Below are 13,206 nucleotides of genomic sequence, written 5' to 3' on the forward strand. Positions count from 1 at the left end.
CCCGGAGGCCGCGGCCAGCCAGGTGAGCTCGCTCGGGCGCCGCCAGTGCGGCGGGGGCTGCTGGCCGTCTGGGGTCTGGGCCCCGGGCCCCCGCGCCTTCCCGGAGAAGGGGACCGCGGCTCACGCTCCCCCGTCCCGACTGCTGCTACTGAGGGTGGGCTCGCCCCCCTGGGGGTGGGGAGAGCGGCAGAGGGCGCTTGGACTCTGCCGAGCCCGAGGACGTGGGACTAGGGGCACCCATGGGACGTAGCGCGAGGGTCCCCACGAAGTTAGCACCCACGCGCGCCCGGGAGGGTCTCCAACTCGGGTACTTGCGCCGGGCGCGGCCGGCAATCAAAAAAGGCCCCAGGTTCCAGGTCGCTTGGTGCTGGCCTCGGCGGCCGTCCCTTCCCTCATTGGTACTGGCGAGTGCTGGGAAATGGAGAAAGAGAAACTTGGCGACCTCTGAAAAGAGTTCGCGGAGCGACGAAGTGCGCTGTGCCCGATATCCTAACAGGGCTACGGAATCCCGTCGTTGATAGGGGAGGGGTGTTTTATTTATTTTTCTGATTTTCAAAAGTTGTCTATGTGACTATCTTTATCTTAAGGGGAAGTTGCAAGCGAAGGGGGAGGAGGATGCTAAATGAGAAACGTCTACGTGTAGAATTAGACATTTCCGGAGCACATTACAGATTATATTGGCGTCTCTTCCCAAAAGTCACTTTGATTCAACTTGGATCAGTTTCTCACTAATGGCAACCTTTAGGTGGTGAAATGTGAGAAGCAAGCACCAGTACAGCTGATTTGATCTCCAGTGGGATAAATTCAGTTAGCCACAAGCAACGTGTCTGAGTTTTGAACCCAGGTTTGATATTTTATTGAGCATAGAGTTATTTTCCAATGTTTCTGTCCCCCAAATATCCTGCCTTTTCATATTCAGGAGGAAGCAATTATGTAGGATGGATCTAATTGTTTCAGTTTCCTTACTGAAGTTGGGTTCATTTTCCCTGTTTCATTTCTTTCAAAGAGGAAGAGTTGTAAATGCAAATGTATGACAGTGAGTATGTTTCATTTAACCTCTAGCTAGAAACCAGTGTATGTAAAATTTTATTCATATATATGAGGTCAAAACTTCAATAATGCTCTTCAACAGTGCTCTGAAGATTTAGCACCTTTGACTTGACACAAAGACAAAAAAAAAAAAATTACTTTGAGTGAAGATTCTGAGGTATAATTTTCCCTCCCCCAGGGTGTGAAACCCCCCTGGCTTGAAATAATACTGGCCTAAACATTGGCTACCTATCTGCATCAGTCCCTACCCATTTTCTTGGTTTTAGAAAGAAAGAAGATACTCTAACCAAAATAAGAATTACTTTTAAGTACTACTACAAATCGTAAACTGAAAGTATCAGTTGATTATCTGTGTATCCCAAGTGGCATTTTGGTGGAAATCGTTATTGTTAAAAGGTAATTGTCAAGTGGTGAAATGATGTTCTTAAGTTACTTGTTACTTGGGTCTTATCATCGTGATACTGATTTTGAAACAGTATCTAGTGATTTAAAATAATCTTTAATGATGTTTATAGAAAAGTTTCACTCCCTTGTAACTGTTAAATTTTCATGAGATAGTCTATCTGTTATTCATAGCTGGAGTCCTGCCTGATTTTATAAGTTCATTTTTAACTTAGAACTTTGTTGGACAGTGCTAGAAATGTTCTAAAGTAATAAGACCAAGAGAGATTGGAAGGACTTTAAAGTTTGGGATGTAGCTGAAAATAAACTTTTCTGAAAGTTCTTAACTCAAGTAGTGGGGAACACATCAAAATTTGAGCCTTTATGAACTTTTAAAAATCTGCTTTGTCAGCCACATAATTTAACTCACAGTTGCATTGACACAGATCTATGTGTTGAACATTTAAGAATTATTTTAATGGACTTCCATTTGTATCATATATAGTGAAAGAACATCTTTTAGTAAATTTTAGAAGTGGTCTCTTTTTCATGTAATCAATTATATATGTAAACATGTTCATGAATGCTAAAGTAGGAAGGACTCCAGCTCTGACAGGCCATACTAATGTTTCTTTCTTTTTTAGGGAAATCTCTGTGGGCAGAAAGAAGTAGCAGATTTTAAGCCATAACAAACTGATTGGGACTTTGAACTTATATGACCTTATATTTAGTGATTTACTCAAATCATTAGATTCGCGGTTTCTTTGAGACTATCGAAGTCTAGTTAAGGAAGTTTGTTTATTTAATTTTAGCTTTCTGAAGCTATAACAGATGATGAGAGAACTAGCTATATGGTCTTTACCTTGGTCTTGTAAAATGATACAGGCATTTCTGTAGTGTCCTTTTAGAGAAAGGGTCATCTTGGGGTCTGTGGACCTCTAAGGGTCCATGAATGGGCTTCAGGAAATTCCTAAACCTGTATAGTTGTGACCAAAACTTTTTGTGTATGTGTATTTTTCTGGGGAGAGACCCTATAGTTTTGTTAGAGATAGTTAGAGATATGTGTTTTTATTAAGTAAAATGGAAGTTAGAATAATTCTTAAGTGAAAAAAGTAGGAAAAATAGATCGTTGTGTTTATACTTGCTTTTTAAAGTTTTCCTTTGCCTAGTCATGTGGTCTTAGAGGTGCAAAAGCACTTCCATTTTGTTCCCACAGCAAAGTGTCACCTGTTAGGTGATAAACCATACACCCACATAAAGGGCTTGATATGCTATCCTGAGTGCCTTGTGGCCATTTTTAAATTATGTCTAAAAATTTAGAACAAATAGATTAATGGTCTATAAGCAGAGACTTGAGTCTGACAATTAGGCCCTTGGAGCAAATGGTTCATTCTGGTCATTATTACTCTCTAGAAAATTTACAATTTGACTGGGAGGTAATCATCCTAAGAAATGTCTTTGTGCCTTGGGTAGACGTAAGGCTGATGGGAAAAACACAGTTTCTGAGTTAAAAGGGGCTGAAGTTCAAATCTGGGTTCTTTCATTTACTGTAGCTGCTTAAGTTGCCTGACCCTCAGGTTTCTCAGGTGGATAAAGCTTACCTAGTAGAGATGTTGAAAGACTGGCATGAAGTTTCCTGTATAGAACTCTGAGCCCTTTATTTTTCCCACAGGAAGGAGTTAGAAGGTAGATGTGGGTAACTACTGATAAACATCTGAGTGAACATGTATGAACATGGTATATGATACCAATGTATATATTTTCAAATAAATATATTGAAAATATTAACAAATTGAAACTTTTTTTTGAAATCAGGTTTTTAAAAAGTTAAATTTTAGTGGTCTTTTTATTGTAGACATTTGAGGGAAAGTTGAAGAAAATCGGTGGTACAGTTGGCAAAGCTGAGGACATGGATGCTGGGTAGAAAGAAACAGTAGCCACCCACCAGCATCATAGCTCTCTCTTTGGGTAAGATTCCATTTAACATTTGTTCTTCACTTATAATTTGAATGAAAAATTTAAATGAAAAACTGCACATGTACTTTCTAGTCTACCACCTCTAAACATGTTTGCTCACTCCTTTCTTTATGGGACCCTCACAGGTACCCCCAGGGATTTCATCAGTGGAAATTACACCTATAACTTTTGCAGTCTAATTTTGACATCTTTAAAAGGTCTCCACAAGTAGAGTGGTACCTGCATCAGTTTTTCTCAACAGAGAAAAGAGTATGGAAGAACTGAATTGTATTTTCCTTTCTTTAAACATTGAAAGAAGAGAGGGCATTATGAGTAAAAATAAAGAGATATAGGAATAAATTACTCATAAAGTTCATGGCCATAAAAATAATCTTGCTTCCACTTTTTTTCTGTGGTCTTTCTCTTTTCCTCTCATCTATTTATGGTGAGCATTCATGCCGCCTTCTTTCAGGTGAGGTAGTAGTTATGAGCACAAGCTTAGACTCTTGGGTATAGACAACCTGGGTTTGACTTCAATCCTTGAGCTTTCTGGTTGTGTTCAGCTTGAGTCAGTCAGCCTCTCTGAGCCTGGAAGAGAAGACCATTAAATGAGATAAAAGCAAAAGGCTTTACTCAGTCCTAGGCTCCTAGTGAAGACTCAAAGGTGGTAACCATTTTGAGGATGGTTTCATTCTCATCTTTAGAAGGAGATAGCTAATACATTCTTTCCAAGAGAAACCTTTTACTTATACTCATTCTGGGACCATCCTACTTTCAACTCAGAAAAGTCTTTCATAGCTTTTCATCTGTAGGACCTATTAGACCTGTCCAGTGGTCTTAACAATTGAATTGCATTGTCCATTAGGCTGGCAGGTTATATCTAAATTCTGAATATATCAAGAGCCAAACCAACAAGAATGCACAGGTTTGGAGCTGTGATCCATTCAAAATGACATGATCTTAAGGCCTAGGACAGAGGTTAACAAACTTTCTATAAAGGGCAAGATAGTAAATATTCTCAGCTTTCCCAGCCACCCAGGTTACTGTCACATTTAACTCTGCCAGCGTATCTCAAAAGCAGCTATAAACATAAGGGAATGGGCACGGCCATGTTCCAGTAAAACTTTATGGACACTAATGTTTGAATTTTGTGTAATTTTTAATGTGTCAAGAAATATGTTTTAATTTTTTTTCAACCATTTAAAAATGTAAAAGCCATTCTAGGCTCATGGCATGTACAGGCAGCAGCTGAATTTGACCCATAGGCCATAGTTTGCTGACCTTTTGCACGGAAGAATGTTAAACTCATAAGGCCTATAGGTTTGTGGCATCACCAACTAACACCTTCCCCGCCTTCCACCACACACACTGCCATTTGCCACCTTAAGTGTTTCATGTATAATCTAATGCCTCACCTCCCCCATTAGGATGGAACTCCAGTAGGTTAGTTGTTATTAGTTACAGTATGTGGCCTTCCCTTCTTTGCATTTTGCTATATCACTAGTAAATTTTGTTTATTGATAAAAATGTTCTCAACTTGTCCAGTTTTCTGTAGAGCTTGATGATCAAACCCTGTCTTGTGTTATGGCTTGTGGAGAATCAGTGCCTTTGGTGCTGTCTTATGCTTCAAGTTCTTTTTATTTTCCCCTTGCTCTGGAGGGCAAGTAATTGATACTAGGCCCTCAGGTTGCTAACTAGACACTCTTACCTTAAGGAAATCTGTATCCGGCCTACTCCACCCCCTTTCTGTGTGTTGTTTGGTTAAATAAAACACACAAAGATTCCTCTTGTGCACTAACCCCTGGAGATTAGCTCCAGGATTAGTGTGTACAGAGCATGTAGATGTATATGTCTAAGTGTAATTTCATCCAGCTATCACTAAAACTCTGAGGGCTGCTGCTTTTAGTTTCACCTTTTCTCTCTCTTGACCCTTCTCTCTTGGCCATTGTATGGCATGCAGATTTGGTGACCTGGAAATTGCTATAACTGGTTGGTATATATTTTTTGCCTCCCTTCCTACCTTTTTAACATTCTCTATTAATTTGCTTGTTTTGCAGAAAGTACTTTTTGTATTTTAGCTTTTCAAAACAACACATTATGGTGAAAATAAAACCATTAGAAGTTATTGGGTATTTTAGAATTTCCCCCTCCAAATGTAAAACTGATGTAATATTAGAAGAATGAATCAATATTTTAGATATTTTGGGATGAAGTACAGTTTTTAACTTTTTTGCCATTTTATCTAGCTATTAGAAATGTAAAATATGTTATTACTCTTAACATTTAAAGGTTTCCTTTTTTAAAAAAGTAAATTTGGTACATATTTTCTGGATGACACTTTGGGGAATACAAATCCAGAGTCATAAAATGGCAAGCCAACATCTAGGAATTTATCTTAAAGAAACACTTGGTCAAGTGTGCATAGATATGTGTACCAAACTGCTCACTGCCCCATTTTTTTATAATAGAAAAACAGAAAGTAACTTAAATGTCTGTTAATAAAAGATTAAGTTAATTAGGGCCTATCCACACAGTGAAATACTGTACAGTCTTTATAAAGGATGATGCAGGTCGATATTTATTGATATAGAATGATATTTATAAAAAACAGGATAGCATGTAAATATGTATAATGTATGATTTTTAAGGCAGACAAAAGCCCTGTATACAGAAACCTAAAAAAAGTATCTGGGAAGATATACTACACCAAGTAATAGGAACTTGTTATTTCTAGGTAATAAGATTGTGGGCGATCTTTTTTAAAAATGTTTTTCTCAAAATTTTTTTTTTCATTTAGCATGTGCTGCTTTTATAATCAGGAAAAATAATAAAGCTATTAAGAGTAAACATAGTGATTGAAAACATCCCCTATCTGTGGCTAATTGAGCCCTCATTCCTTGAGATGACTAATTCCCTTCACTGATGTGTTGTATTGAATGAGTGAAATGTGCTTTCTCATATCTTTAAAAATTTCTATATTACTAATAATCAGATATTTTCCAGACTCTTCCAACAGGCAAGAAAATATTCCATACAGGACTAAGTAACAGTTTTCAAAAGAAACTCAGTGAAAACACACATATGCAGACATTTACATTGATAAAGATGGTATGTTGTATCTCATTTCTTACCGTGAAGGATTTCCCTCCCCCCCCGTGAAAATTCTGTAAAATCATAATAAATTCATATGTATGGAGGCACTATAGGGTAGTGTTTAAAAACACAAGCTCCACCACTTACTGTATGTGTAACTTTATCCAGTAAGGGCCTCGTTTCCTCATCTATAAAATGTGTGTAACACCTCGCTAAGTTTTTGTAAAGATTAAATGGGTGCAAGTGCTTAGCAGTAACAGATACTAAACAGTAACGAAGGAGGGAGAAATGAGAGGGGTAAGGGTATATAATAATAACAATAATGATAGTGATAATATCCGTGATGATCATTATAATATTAGCTGCTAATATTTTCCCTCTTCTAGTCATAGGTCTGCATAAGGGTGGAGCCTTGTTTGCCACATTCACCAACCTGAACCCTCTAACCAGTCCAGGTACCTTGACCAAGAGAGGTGTGTGGTCTAGTTTCACTCAGTCATGCTCCCTTTACCCCTTGGTATCTCTATGTACGCTATTTTAAAAAAAGTTTTCAGGGGCTAACAACTCACTGGCATAGAGGTGGTGCTCCACAAATATTTGTTGACTGGATGGTAACCTAGGCAGGCATTTCCTCTTGACAGTTGTGTGGTAAATTTATAAAAGAGGCTTTGGGTCATCTTTAAAGTATATGGAAGAAAATGTGAAACACAAAAACTGTTAAAGGGAGAGAATCTGTTTGATTCCTAGTTTTTGAATGAATCATAGCAATTTTGTTTCATTTTTCTTCTCTTAGCCAGTTACCTTCAATTTCAGCTCAGCTGTGTTTGCACCTGCATTCTTGTGGTGTAACTATGATAATTTTAGAAAAAATTCACTTTATTTTCACATAAGTTGTTTTGGCTTTAGTGTATTTCTACTCCCTGCCTGAAACTCCCCAGTTCTGACCGAGACAGAGCTCTGTGTTGTAATGGTTGGAAACATTGACCTGGTCATGAAGAATGAGAAGTATATGCACATCTGGCAATGACGTAGTTATTTGGCGACATTGGAGCTTTGAGATTGTTCATAGAATATTTTAGGAAATGCATGAAATGAAAAAATGAAGAAATATTGCAATTCATGAAGCATATGTCTGTCCGTTATCAATTGTTGAGAAGCAACAACCCACTCCAAAACTTTGTGGCTTAAAGCAGTGACCATTTGTTCACAATTGAGGCAGGGCAGTTCTTTAGCTGGTCTTGCCTGGCCTGAGGTCACTAATATGGCTGTTGTCACTTGAAAGCTCCAGTTGGAGCTAGTTGGTCTAGGGACTTTTACCTGGGACAGCTCATCTGAGCCCTATTTAATCACATCTTCCAGCAGCTAGACCAGCAGACTTTTTCACATGGAGGCACCTTATTCCATGAGAGTGAGAGCAGCAAGATGTCTTGAGGCTTGGGCTTAGAAGTCACACAGTGTCACTCTGTCACACTCTGTGGGCCAGGGCAAGCCACTGGACCAGTCCAGATTCAAGGGGTTGTAAATAGACACCACCTTTTGCTGGCAGATGTTGTCATGTGTATCTCACAGGTCTTGCCTATAGGGATTGGGTGGGGTGAGGTTGGGGGGTGGGGCATGGTCGAGGCCATCTTTGCAAACAGTATGCCCCTTGCTTCTTTTTATTAACCAAACTCTCTTTATTTGCCATGACTGATAAACTCTCCTGTGAGGGGTAGTGCTGAGTGCTTCTCTGTGTTATCTTTTAGGATAACAGTTATATGAAGTAGGAACTATTATCTTTCCCATTTTAGGAGTGTGATGAGTGAGCCTTAGGAATGTTAAATAACTTGCTCTAGATCTTTTACTTAGTTAGGGATAGATTCTAAAACTTAGGGAAAGTTTATCCCTATACCAGTGCTTCTTAATCCCACTGCTAAAGAAACCTGCATGGGGGAGAGAGAGTGAGAAGTAGGAAGAAGCATATCTTTTTAAAAATTTTCAAAAGAAAAATCCAATATCTTAATATTTGACATGAATTTTTCGTTCCATTCTATGGTACATCCCTTCATTTTACTATCAAATGAACAAATTGCTTACCAGTCAAATTAAATTTTACCTCCCAAATCTTTGAGAAAATGGATTCTTCTAGACTCAAAATAATAGCTAATCAACTAAAGGTCTTTGGTTGTGAGCAGTAGAAACTAAGTCTGGCTACTTGAAGCTAAAAAGGACGTTACTGGGAAAATGTGGTGTGGCTCCCAGAATTGACAATAGAGCTGAATAACCAAGCCTTGGAATGGATCAGATCAAGAACAGCTTCAGGGATCCAGGCAGCAGGCCTCAATGGATAATCTTTTTAGGGTGCTGGACTTACTAACCTCTGCGACCAACTGCTTTTGACCCCACTTTCTACTGAGAAAGTATCTCTCAGACCCAGGTTGGCTCCTAGCAGGTACCTTGGTTCCTACCTCACCCAGAAAGTATCTGCTAGGGGAGTTGCTCATCAAGGAGAGAGGATGTAGGGCTGGTAAAACCAACAGGTGTCCACTATCCGAACACTTGGGGGCCGCTACGTGCGAGTTGATTTATGCATTACCTGTTTGCAACATCCTGATGATCCCTGGTTCACCCTTCTCCCTCCCAACCCCACATGCCTCCAAGGGTTCTTACATCCCAGTTTGAGAAGAGCTCTTGTGATTCTATACCATCTATTTCCGTTTCAGCTGATCAGTGCTTACCATTGTAAGTACAATATAATTCATTTTTACATGGTAATCTTTTCTAATACATATACATTTGCCCAATTTTTAAAGAAAAACATACGGTCTATAATTTAACCCTGTTAAGAACATTTTTACCCAGTGCCTAGTGATCCCCTAGGATACAGTGAGATAAATATAGTTATTGGCCTCTGCTCTAAACTGCTCCAGACTGCTCTGTATTTGTTTTTCTTTCTTCTCCTGGTGTCTGGCTGCTTTCATTGCAGCTTTGCTGATACTTTAAATTAAACATTTTAGACCTTACAGTTCATAGGCTAAAGGACCAACCAACATTTATATAGCCTTTATAGTATAAGTTAAACCATGTTTCAAATGTTACTATGTTACTATGTTGGGCAAAATCCAATGTGGTTTTATTCAGAGCATTTTCACATATATACTCCTGTTTTATACTCTAATCTTTTGATTCAGAGCATTTTCACATATATACTCCTGTTTTATACTCTAATCTTTTGAAGTCAGAGAAAAGCAGTTTTTGCCCTATTTTTCAGTTGAACATATGATTTAGAAAAGGCAAACAATTTCCCCTGCAACATAGGACTTTTCACAGGGGAACCCAAGTGTTCTAACTACCCATGCCTTTGCTGAGGGTGTTTCTAGAACAGTGGTTTATCAACTACAGAAGCCCCTTTTCTGTTTTCTAAAGGTTCCAGGCTGAATTGGAGATGGGTGAACCCATGTTTGGCTTTTGTGAGTGTGGGGATGTTGGTGCGTAAGGGAGGTATCTAGTAGTCACCTTGGTCATTATCAGCTGCTCTTGTTATTCTTGCTTTGGAGGCCCAGCATCTTCTCATTTTCCCACAGATACCCAGTTGAAGAGCAGACTTACCCTACCCTTCTTGCAGTGATTAGCTGGTTTTGAAGTATTTCTTGGAGCCTTTCAGCCTGGCCTTTTTTACTTCCTCATGGTGTAATTACCACCTTGCTATGTAGTCACTTGTCCTCCCAGCCCCTGGACTCTTCTTTTAAATGGTCTGCTCTGTTTTCTGCTGTTTAGGCCTACCACTACAAGAGATTTTGAAAGGCACACTTGACATTTTTGTTTAATTAGGGTCTTCAGGCACTTTTCTGTTAACAATAGAGCTGTATGTTAGGCTCTTTTCCCACACTTTTAAAGTTTCATTGTAGTCTGAACTATCAACATACTCATAGTGGTAATATAGTAGTTCTCATTTGGCCACACCTTTTTGTAAACAGAAACATCCCAAGCTTTTCTCTAGCTTTTAGGACCCTGTCCTAGCATTTAACACTAGTTTTTAAATTGTCTTTTTCACTTTGGTCCACTGATTTCTGTAGATTCTAACCATATTCTATTAACACTAGTCAAAAAACTCTTTTGTCTCTTACACTTCTGGTTTGTCTCATGGTCTCATTTTTACAGACATTTGAATGTTTAGAATCCTTGAACTTAATCCTGAAACGAATGCTAGCAAAATTTTACATTGCAAAATGTGTGCTTTTTGTTTCTTTATTTTTTTATTATTGGCGTCTTTAAATTTTAATGTACTGAACACAAAAGAATTTTAAGTGGTCTGGTACATAGCTCCTCTTAGAAGCTCTAAGAGGAAATATTTAAGACCCATTCTCTATTCCTGCCACTCCCCGACCTGTTTATTATCATTCTGATAGTTATAACTATAAATCACTCAGAAATCAAAGTTAGAAAACAGACCATTTACCATTACATTAGGACAGTTTAAAAGGAATCACTTGTTCAGATTTACTAGCTTCTTGAAGCTAATAAAGATGTTTATGATTTCCAGGATTCTCTGTTAATATATTTCAACACTGCAGGACAGTGAATAACACATGTTCAGCTATTATAAATTATGAGAAAGGTAGCTCCTAGAAAAGATAGTATTACAGTTTTCTGTTTAAAAGTATAAGTAGTGCTAAATTGAAAATCAGTTGTCTTAGTAAACAGCAGTCACGAATTGGTAGTAGGCAGGTAGGTTTCTTAGTATATCTGTTGTTTTAGGTAACAGCCAGCAACAATTATCTTTCTTTTCCATAGATCTGGTGTCAAGTATTAATCAGCTGTAGATTGGAAAGTTTTTATTGGCTAGCATTTGTAGTGGAAGAAACACCAGTCTGTTTTTTTATCTGTAGTCTCTTAGCCATATAACTGCATATGATATCATCTGTATGGTGTTCTTACAAAGAGAAACAGTTCTGTTCCTTTTTATGTGTATTAGGAGTACTTCAAAGTATGAAAATAGTGAATTTTGGCCTTAAAGAGTCTAAATAGTCTCAGTTAAGGCCCTGATGTGTACCAGAAAAAAATTTACTCATTTAATCCAATTCAACATTTTTGTTTTTCACATTTTGAATGGTTTCTTAATTTTTTTAAATGTTCATAAAATTATTAGACTAGTGAAAATCTTAAAATACACAAAAGCTAAGAAATGTAATTTGAATTTTGAGTTTCAAGCATTACATAAATTTGGTTCTTAAGGAAAATAAATTCCTGAATACTTACAGGGAATTTTTGTTTAATAATTTTTTCCCTGATTGCAAAAATCATAGATATTTGGAAAATTTCACAAATATACAGAAAGAAATAAAAGTTATTCATATTTCTACTACCCAGAGATACTACTTTTAACATTTGATGTATATCCAGCCTGGTGCTTATAACAGTTCCCCAATAAAATATCCTGTGAAACAAATGCTTAGAATTAAGGGTAAAGAGTAGAAATAGATATATAGTGCGAACCAAATTTTGTTAATCCCACTCTCTCTCTCAGGTGTTGCCTTCAGGTTGAAGAAAGAGGCTTCTCCAGCAGGATTGAAGAAGAAAGCTACCTTTCCCTTTAGCCAGCCATGGCTGAAGTGTAATAGAACATCTTTTCTGTAGACTGCCGCCTGTCTGCCTGTGTCTCTATCTTAGCAACTCTTTCTGTCAGCTCTGAAAGCCTGCTGGTTACAGACAGAGACATTTGGAGTTCTTATTGAAATAGCTTGTTTACATAAGCCACATCAGTTCTTACCAACTCCCTGGAAGAATTCTTTAAATCAGCTCTTATTCAGAAGAATGCCCCAATATTCAGAAACATAGTAACGTTCAGGTTACTTGTATCAAGTGAAAGCAAGGTGGAGTGTTTAGAGATTCCCAGGTGATTTCCAATTAACATCTAACCTCAAATCCAGTTGCCTTGGTGAAAGAAAAATCCGAAGAAGGAGCTCAGAGCAGATTATGATATAAGCATATGCCTGTCCTCTCCTGTGGAAAAGAAAAGTGCTAATCTGTTAAAGAGACAGGCAAGGCAGAGCGAAGCAGAATTTTCTCATTCTGCTCATCTTTTACCTTAGTACAGAAGAAAGATTTATTCTGGGATGAAAGAGAGAGAAGGAAAGCTCATGGGCAGGTGGCTAGTAATACAAGATGGTGTGCCTTGGCCAGTTGTGAGCAGATCCTTAGGTCTGAAAAACTAGCAAAGTGGTGACACACAAGGCAACTTCCTCAGGCCGTGATACAACTTATTGGTATTCAGGGTAAAAATACAGTGCTGACTTTGAGCCTTCAGCAAGAGGAAACCCAGGGAGAAATAGGAGGAAGTGGCATCTCTTTGTAAATGTTTTATTCTTGACGTGTAACCGACTCCTGCCTAGAGAATTTTTAAGTGTTGATTCTGCCAGCTGTCTTTCAGGAGCACCTCCCATGTTCTCTTGCACTGACCAGTTTAAAAGGTGTCATTTCTGCCTGAGAACTGTAAGAGCTTACATGCAGTGCTTGGTGTGAAGGAATTGCTTTGGAAGATGAATAACCATTGTAATAACTGCTCACAAGCAAAGGAGAGAGATTGCTGATTTTATAAGTCTATGGTTTGAATTCTTAGATCTGGCAGGAAACAGAGCAGATGGTTTAGGAGTCTTTAATGAAGGGATTATTTTCAGAGGAATAGGCAGAGTTAAGGGTGAAATGGGGTTCCTGTCACCCAGAAACTAATAGCAATAGGAAGGTGTT

General features: G+C 38.3%; 1 protein-coding gene and 1 long non-coding RNA gene across 4 annotated transcripts in view; one reads left to right on the plus strand and one right to left on the minus strand.

Moving 5' to 3' along the window:
* THOC7 (THO complex 7) overlaps positions 1-417 on the minus strand; it is a 22,194-nt gene extending 21,777 nt beyond the window's left edge. The window contains exon 1 of the mRNA XM_011358453.2: positions 281-417. The gene's annotated coding sequence lies outside the window, so the exon portion shown is untranslated. The remainder of the gene's footprint in view (positions 1-280) is intronic.
* LOC105290987 overlaps positions 1-13,206 on the plus strand; it is a 39,588-nt gene continuing 26,382 nt past the window's right edge. The window contains exons 1-2 of one of the 3 annotated variants that reach the window (XR_895797.1): positions 1-22; positions 3,287-3,399. This is a non-coding gene — a long non-coding RNA (uncharacterized LOC105290987). The other 2 variants (XR_002779906.1, XR_002779905.1) reach the window with 2 other exon arrangements.

The sequence above is a fragment of the Pteropus vampyrus genome, unplaced genomic scaffold (genome assembly GCF_000151845.1).
Source record: "Pteropus vampyrus isolate Shadow unplaced genomic scaffold, Pvam_2.0 Scaffold41, whole genome shotgun sequence".
Lineage (NCBI taxonomy): Eukaryota > Metazoa > Chordata > Mammalia > Chiroptera > Pteropodidae > Pteropus > Pteropus vampyrus.